The sequence below is a fragment of the Bicyclus anynana genome, chromosome 15, assembly GCF_947172395.1.
Source record: "Bicyclus anynana chromosome 15, ilBicAnyn1.1, whole genome shotgun sequence".
Taxonomy (NCBI): Eukaryota; Metazoa; Arthropoda; class Insecta; order Lepidoptera; family Nymphalidae; genus Bicyclus; species Bicyclus anynana.
This window is the reverse complement of record NC_069097.1, coordinates 7,385,904-7,391,962: the sequence shown is the minus strand read 5'-3', so window position 1 is coordinate 7,391,962 and position 6,059 is coordinate 7,385,904. Positions and strand designations below refer to the sequence as shown.

Sequence of the window (6,059 nt, the reverse complement as noted above, 5' to 3'; positions counted from 1 at the left end):
CAAATTCACCAACAAAATTGTAATTTTTGAGGGGACGAGGGGAGGAAGTTCAGCTCACACATCGAAAATATTTAATATCAGTCACAGATATGCAGTTAAAGCGTACGGAACACAACGGTGTCATAGCTATATCGAAATAGTTTCGAGAGAGCTGTTTCATAAAATTTGCTAATCCGTCATTAATTTACATTTAAGTCTCTACGATTACAACAGTAAAACAAATATTTCAAACAATTTATAAAAACGCGTTAGATCGTTGGTCTTTGACGGAGAGGTAATTTCTAGCGAAGCAGGTCCATTTAAAACTCTTCTGAGCAAAAACTATGCACGATAGAAATAGAACAGCAACAGGGTTGCGGGCTTTGGGCACAGAAAATATATATACAAGTACAAGTTGGGGTTTATTTCGTAAAAGACCCATGGGAAGATATTTATTTTGTCAAAACAAAAGACTTCTGGGTGCAAAGCTGCAAACATAAACTGTGGGAGTGAATCCAACAGTTCGTGGGCCTAATTGTCTAACGCAAACGATTGAATTTGACAGTTGAAATCGTACGTTTTTACTTGTCAAACGGCTATTTCGGATTGTGTAAGCCAATGGAAAGCCATCGGTTGGGCATAGTTAGTTCATTACGATTAGATCGTTATTTTTATACGAAGAGTGAATGATTTGTTAAGATTTGACAGTTATTTGCGATTGTCTTCGAATTGTGTAAAGTTTTATGTTCATGGCTTATGTCAAAAACTTACGATGGGTCTTGAGTCACCTTTGATCGTAAAACGGACAAATTGTGGATGTCCAAAATTCCAAAATAATAATTTATATTTTATTAAATATCTAAAATTAATATTTTTTCCATTCTAAATCTCTCAATTCAGTCTCCCCGTCCACAGTTAGCATTTTTAGGACGAAACTTTGCGAAGTGTTTTGTTTGTAAACAATGAACTCTGTTAAAAAGAGTATTAGATAATATATTCTTTGCAATGAACCTATAAAGTCAAAACAATGAAGTTAATTGAGTGCTATTAATCGATTTTTTTTTTTTTTCTCTTCTTCACAATATTTTACAATTCATTTAACTTAAAGTAGGTATTCATTGTTATTATTAGTCAGTCACAATTTTTAAAACAACACATTACATAATTATTCTGTTAGATAATCATAATCCATGCATTTTCATAATCATAAAGAATATTTAATTAATTAATTACAATTTTAAAACAATAAATCTAAAATTACACATGTTTCCTATTCTTATTCCGTGCATATACCTAGTCATTTAACATAATTATAATCCGATCTAATCATTTATTCTAATGCATACATTTTTTATCTAAAATATATAATTTATTCAATACATTTAGTCATTTAACATACTTAATCATAATCACACATAGTCATTTAAGTCAAAAAAAATATATTTAATACCGTTATGAGTAAATTTTCATTTTGTCTTTTTGTTTTTTTTTTTAGCAATTTAATTTATTATTATTAGATTATGTCATATTATTGTATTTTTTTTTTTTTTTCTTTCTTATTCTTTAATTTCCAAAATTATGTTAGGTTGAAGATGAGAACCCTCTCGGGTGTAGGCCTCCTCCAAAACAGACCATTTTTTTCTATCTTTTGCAGACTCTTGCCAGTCTTTACCAGCGATGGCTGCTATATCATCAGCCCATCTAGACACCGGTCTGCCGCTTCTCCTCTTGCCCTGCGGCCCTTTCCATGTAGTAACCTTATGAGTCCATCTGTTATCTTGTTGTCTAGCCACATGTCCAGCCCACTTCCATTTTAATGATTGTGCTTGTTTAAGAAAATCTAGAGTTTTCGTTTCAGCTCTTATGTCTGATGCTTTGATTTTTTGACATTTTTTAATGCATAAGAGGCTGCGTTCCATTGCTCGTTGGCACACTATTATTTTAGTTTTTACACTTTTTGTGAAAATCCATGTTTGTGCACCGTATGTTAGGCATGGGAGAACGCAGGAGTCCATTGCTGTCTTTTTGAGGCTTACTGGCAGTTGGCTTTTAAAAATTTCTTTCAGCGACCAGTATCTGTTCCAAGCAATTGTTATTCTCCTGTTTACCTCCTCTACATTAGAGTATGGGTTAAAAGATATCTGCTTCCCAAGGTAAACATACTTCTCTACATAATCTAAGATTTTATTGTCAATATATATGGGAAGGGTGTGAGCGTTTGTCATTAGTTTTGTTTTCTCTTCATTTATATCCAGCCCAACATTTTGACTAGCCTTATGTAGAGTTTCTAACATGTATTGCATATCTCTTCTAGTTTCTGCAAAGAGTATCAGATCATCCGCGAATCTTAAATGTGTTAGGAGGGAACCATTGATTTTTATGCCCTTATTTTTCCAATTAAGATTTTCAAATATTGATTCGAGTACTGCAATGAAAATTTTGGGAGAGAGTGGGTCTCCCTGTTTTGTGCCTCTGTTTATATAGATTGGTGGTCCAACGCTCTCCATCTTTACTCTGCTTTTACTTTTGTTGTATATATATTTAATTATATTGATATAGTTTTCATTTATTTTGCAGTCTTTTAGAGCTTTCCATATACTGTCATGGTAAATAGTGTCAAAAGCTTTTTTGTAGTCTATAAATGCCACATAGAGTGGCACTCTGTTCTCTTTATATTTTTCAAGTATTTGCTCTACCGTATGAATGTGATCCATGGTGGAAAACCCTTTACGAAAACCAGCTTGTTCTTTTGGTTGTTTGGAATCTATTTGGGTGTTAATTTGGTTAAGGAGACAAGTCGAAAAGAGTTTATATAAACAGCACATCAAACTTATTGGGCGGTAATTCCTGATATCTTTCGGATCTCCTTTTTTGTATAAAAGAGTGATATGTGACTCTACCCATTGATAGGGAACGGTTTCCTCTTTTCTTATTAAACTAAAAAGGTTATGTAGAGGGCCTAATAAAAGATCAGCAGCATATTTAATCGCTTCGTTTGGAATGTTGTCTGGACCTGTACTCTTTTCGTTTTTCATACGTTTGATTGCGTTCATTATCTGAAGCTCATTCCACTCTTCACTCACTAGTTTATCAAACTCATATTGGTCAGTTTTTACATAGGAAGTGATTGTTCCGGACTTATTACTATAGAGATCTTTATAGAACTGAGACGCTGTCTCTAAAATAGCTCTTCTGCTGTTTTGGATCTTGTTTTTTGTCTTGCAAACAAGGCACCCATGTTTTACTGAATGTGAGCTCTTTATTTGCCTGTTTCACACTACGTCTTTCTTTAAGATTTTTTTCGATTACTGAGTATCGGTAACTTTTGTAATCTTCTTTGATTTTGTTATTTATTATTCTATATATTTTTGAGAGCTCTTTTTTTATTTCTGGAGTTTTTGGGTGGGCAGTTTGGAGTTCCAGACGTCTTTCAATTAAGCGTTTTGTCTCTACAGTTATGATATTTTCATTTAGTGTTCCTTTTCCATGGGACTTGGACTTTTTTTGGCTTGAGTTTGTTATGCCATGTTTTATGTACTTCTCTATTTTATCGTAGTAACTTTGAACAGTGTCTTCGTTTTCTAATTTTAGGTCGATAATGTGCTCTATGAGACAATTTTTGTATGCTTTTATCTCATGGTCTTGTTTCAGAATCTTTTTATTGCAGCAAAATTGAACTCTGCTTTTCTTTTCTGTCTTGAGTAAAACTTTTGCCCGTACAAGTCTATGATCAGAAGGAAAGGCTACCCTGTTTAAGATTTCAACGTCGAAGATTATTTTAGGTGTATTTGTTAAGATAAAATCAATTTCATTCTTGGTTTTACCATCCGGTGAGCACCAAGTCCATCTTGAGTTAGATCTCATTTGGAAGAACGAATTCATTATTGATATATTATGTTCCTGTGCATAGCTTATCAACAGCTCTCCCCTTTCATTCCGTTCTCCTTGGCCATATTTACCTAATATTCGACTTTCTAGCTTTTTTGGTATTCCGATCTTTGAGTTAAAGTCTCCCATTATAATGTAATGCTTTCCAGCTTCATTTTGGGCTTTTGTTAGGGTGTTAAAGAAACTTTCCACTTCTAGATCATTTGCGTCGGCTGTAGGTGCATATGTTTGTATAAGAGAAAGTGTTTTATTGTAGAGTATTAATTGAAGCATTGCCACTCTATCGGAAAATCCAACAAAGCTATGTATATTAGGTTTATACTTCTTTTTTATTAGAAAACCCACGCCGTGTAAGCCTTTAATTTCACCTGAGTAACATAATATGTGTTTATCATATTCCTCTATGTTGCAACCTTGCCTTCTGGTTTCTGAAAGTCCGATGATGTCGAATTTAATTTGATCTGTAGCGTTTAATAATTCTAATAACTTTTCTGTGGTTGATAGAGTCCTAACGTTGTATGTACAGATGTATAGATAGTCATTTGTTTTGAGTTTTGGAGGGTTTTGGTCTGTCTCTCCCGCGGTGACCAACCGTGGTGGGAGGGTTAGAGAGTTCTCTATGCTTGATTGCTATTTTTTCTGAGTATACTTTGAATGAGAGGGGTTGACGTTACTGGATTCTTTAGTTCTCAAATATTCATGTAGAGATACCCTATTCTTTTTTGCTGACACAAAAGTTTTATTTTCTTTATCTTTTGAAGGTGGTGACTGAGAGAGATTTCTTTTTCGGTTTGCGCTAGTGCTTCTTTGTGTGTGTTTCGAGTTTTCCTTGTCCAACACGATGAGTTTATCATATTTTATGATAGCCCTGTTACCATTTTGTTTTTCCTTTTCTAATTCTTTTTGCAAAAGTTTTCTTTTTTCCAGTACCTTAGGGGGGAAATCTTCTTTTAGATAATAATCCGTGTTGTGCAAGTTATTTTTGTTTTTTATTATAAGAATTTTTTTTCCGAGAGTTGTCAGAGTAACTATTATTGGGCGAACTTTACCTTCAACCCATTTTCCCTTTCGGAACACACTTTCTATTTCGTTCTTCTCGCAATTTACCTTTATTGTGTTATTAATAATTTTTAAAATATTTTCTTCTAGCATTGTATAGCTTTTTTCGGTTTCTATATAATAATAATAATAATAATAAAAGGCTTTATTATTATTATTATTATTATTATTATTAATCGATTTATATAGGATGCTGAGACTTGGACTCTGAGAGAAAGTGAGAAAAAGAATATACACGCTCTAGAAATATGTTGAAGAAGAATGCTTGCATATCCTGGACACAGTCTCACTCCTCCAAGAACTGGGGATCAAACAGCATCTTTCTTCCAGCATCCAATGTCTTCTTACACACACTTTCTTTGGACGTACCAGAGAAAGAGACGATAAGTCCATAGAGCGACATAAACTCAATACCTACGATATTTAATACCATACCATGTTTTAGATTTCTGCGACATCTTGCATGTTGTTGTATCCAATGTGTTGGGATCTGTGTTCCAGGGCTTATGTGTGTGATTTAGTTAAGTTTGCTGGTTACTAAGCAAAAAGGAATCGAATTTCATTTTTAAAATTATGATTATGGCGAACGTACTCTTTCGTCATCGCTCATAGGTACATTTACATTTTCCATTGGTGCATGCCCACCCTAGGAATCCTAGGATTCTGAGCTACCGAATAGGAATAGGAAATAATAGTAGATAAGCCAATGGGTGGGAGTAGAATAGGATAGGAATAGGGAATGAGTCAAAGCGAAGCTTGTCTGTCTGCTATATTATCTTAGTACACAAACTACACTTACATTGAGACTAAATGTTGATGTGTGTATTTTATAATATGCTCAATATTAACAATTTTGCTTTACAGGATATTTGGAACATGCCCTATAACTGCAGACTCCAATATTGCAAAAAGCACCTGCAATACAGTGGAATAACATATTGGTGTGCTGAAGAAAAGATGGCAAAGGCTTTTAGCTGATAGGACATTGTACTGATGACCCTGTTATCTGGTCAAATCATAAATGTGTGTGTATTATCAAAATATTTGCATAGATTGTGAAATGCTGATGATATTTGATTTGGTCTTTGATATTTGAAAATAAAAGAATACTTACTTCGCTGAGTTTGTTTTTT

General features: G+C 33.7%; 1 long non-coding RNA gene across 1 annotated transcript; it reads left to right on the top strand.

The window, feature by feature from the left end:
* The first annotated feature begins 506 nt into the window (after positions 1-506).
* Positions 507-6,048, top strand: LOC128198774 (uncharacterized). Its single transcript, XR_008251477.1, has 2 exons — positions 507-5,143; positions 5,791-6,048. It is a non-coding gene; the product is annotated as an uncharacterized LOC128198774 (long non-coding RNA).
* Positions 6,049-6,059: the final 11 nt, after the last annotated feature.